We start from the raw sequence: 3,184 nt of genomic DNA on the forward strand, positions 1-3,184 counted from the left end.
AAAATATATTAAATTGTTTTAAGTAGAAATAGCCAACATTAATCTGGATCTTTTTAGGTAGGAAGGTTTGCCTTTAATTTGGGCTAACCCATCTGGTGGCAGCCTATATAAAGAATGTGGAAGAAGAGAGCACTATGCTCTTTGGTTGCTCTCCCTTGCTCTTGCTGGCAAGTCCATTCCTTCACTGATATTAGAGACCATCTCTTTGGGAATCTAGACAGAGTATATTAGAGAACAGCTGAGACAGCCTCATGAATTGAACAACTACTGGACTCTTGGAATGTCTGGTGCTAGATAGCCATTTTTGGACGAGCTAAGCCGTAGCCTGGTAGTCCAATCTAATCATCCTCCTTTCTATAGACAGACAGACACACAGATTCATTCTATCAGTTCTATTGCTATATATATATATATATATATATATATATATATATATATATATAGACACACACGCATACATAGCAAGGCGTGGTGGCACTCACATTTAATCCCAGCACTAGGGAGGCAGAGGCAGGCTGATTTCTGAGTTCGAGGCCAGTCTAGTCTACAAAGTGAGTTTCAGGACAGCTGTCTCGAAAAAACCATAAAAAAAAAGTAGTAGTTCTTTGGGGTGATTCCAATCTCTCTTTGTCAGGAAACTGAGAGTCCAGTTCAGCAGTGTCAGGATAACAAAAAACAAATCAGCAGGGATGGCATGATCCAGCAGAAACAGCGTCCACTGAGTTGACATGAATAAGCAGAAGCGACCAGGACCAGCTGGGACACCAGAAGTTCTTTTCCATGCTTCTCTCAATGAAGTGAAGATCAGTGAAGATGAAGACTTGAAACAAAGCATTGCAAAGCTAGCTATGCAAGCATCCATCACTGTCCTTTGAGTTCAGTTATGCTCTGTCCAAACATCACATGTCCCCCCATACATCAACAGAACAACATGTGAGTTTGCCTTAGCAATACTATGTGAGTCGGTGTCACATGGCATATCTGCCTCTATTCCCTTCCAAAGAGCCCCTCCAAAGTCCCAAATAAACTTTACTTCATAATAGACCTGTCCTATGGCTGATACCTCGGAGAGGCTGCCTCTGCATGGGCCCCTTAAGGCATCCCCTCCCCCTGCATCACTCTGCCATTTTATAAAACATATCCCTTTGTGAGTCCGGAAGAGAGTGTGTGTATCTCCAGGGAAGGAAGGGAATCACTCTGAAAAGTACAGTGCTTGGAACAGAGAACTAAGCTAAGAGCAGACAGAACTCAGCAGGCCTGCCTCAGCCTGGCAAGTGAAAAAGGCAATTTCAGGGAGGTGGTAAGAGGATTGAGCTCCCCACACTGGGTCGCCCCCCCCCCCGCCTTCTTGCAGCCCTTTAAGGATGCCCTTGGTGGACAGAGTCTAGTCCTCTAGCACCATTGCCAAAATTAAAGGATACAAACACCCGTCCGGTTGACACAAACACTGACGCACCTTTGGCACTGAGTCTGCGGACGCCACCAAGGTTCCCACAGGACTCTCCTCAGGAACTTAGAACCTCTGGTGAGTGGAACACAACTTCTGCCAGGAGGCAGGTTGGAACACCATATATCTGGGCACCTTCCCTGCAGGAGGAGAGCTTGCCTGCAGAGAGTACTCTGAACACTGAAACTCAGGAGAGAGCTAGTCTCCCAGGTCTGCTGATAGACGCTAACATAACCACCTGAGGAATAAGCTCTAACCAGAGACAACTATAACAACTAACTCCAGAGATTACCAGATGGCGAAAGGCAAACGTAAGAATCTTACAAACAGAAACCAAGACCACACACCATCATCAGAATGCAGCACTCCCACCCCACCCAGTCCTGGCCACCCCAACACACCTGAAAAGATAGAGCCGGATTTAAACCATATCTCATGATGATGGTAGAAGACATCAAGAAGGACTTTAATAACTCACTTAAAGAAATACAGGAGAACACTTCTGAACAGGTAGAAAACCTTAAAGAGGAAGCACAAAAACCCCTTAAAGAATCGCAAGAAAACACGACCAAACAGGTGATGGAATTGAACAAAACCATCCAAAACCTAAAAAGGGAAGTAGACACAATAAAGAAAACCCAAAGTGAGGCAACGCTAGAGATAGAAACCCTAGGAAAGAAATCTGGAACCATAGATGCAAGCATCAGCAACAGAATACAAGAGATGGAAGAGAGAATCTCAGGTGCAGAAGATTCCATAGAGAACATCCATAGAGAACATCGGCACAACAATCAAAGAAAATGCAAAAGATGACCTAGTCGGCCATAAATAGAAAGAGAGGCCCATTGGACTTGCAAACTTTATATGCCCCAATATAGGGGAATGCCAGGGCCAAAAGAATGGGAATGGGTGGGTAGGGAAGTGGGGGGCGCTATGGGGGACTTTTGGGATAGCATTGGAAATGTAATTGAGGAAAATATGTAATAAAAATATTAAAAATCAAAAAAAAAAGAAAAAAAAAAAAAGAAATCTGGAACCATAGATGCGAGCATCAGCAACAGAATACAAGAGATGAAAGAGAGAATCTCAGGTGCAGAAGATTCCATACAGAACATCTGCACAACAATCAAAGAAAATACAAAATGCAAAAAGATCCTAACTCAAAACATCCAGGAAATCCAGAAAACAATGAGAAGACCAAACCTACAGATAGTAGGAGTAGATGAGAATGAAGATTTTCAACTTAAAGGGCCACCAAGTATTTTCAACAACATTATAGAAGAAAACTTCCCAAACGTAAAGGATGACGTGCCCATAAATATAAAAGAAGCCTACAGAACTCCAAATAGACTGGTCCAGAAAAGTAATTCCTACCAACACATAATAATGAGAACAATAAATGCACTAAATAAAGATAGAATATTAAAAGCAGTAAGGGAAAAAGGCCAAGTAACATATAAAGGCAGGCCTATAACAATTACACCAGACTTTTCACCAGAGACTATGAAAGCCAGAAGAGTCTGAACAGATGTTATACAGACACTAAGAGAACACAAATGCCAGCCCAGGCTACTATCCCCAGGCAAACTCTCAATTACCATAGATGAAGAAACCAAAGAATTCCACGACAAAACCAAATTCACACATTATCTTTCCACGAATCCAGCCCTTCAGAGGATAATAACAGAAAAAAAACCAATACAAGTACGGAAACCACGCCCTAGAAGAAGCAAGAAA

Source organism: Mus caroli, unplaced genomic scaffold (genome assembly GCF_978045245.1).
Source record: "Mus caroli unplaced genomic scaffold, Mus_caroli_1 scaffold_8, whole genome shotgun sequence".
Taxonomy (NCBI): Eukaryota; Metazoa; Chordata; class Mammalia; order Rodentia; family Muridae; genus Mus; species Mus caroli.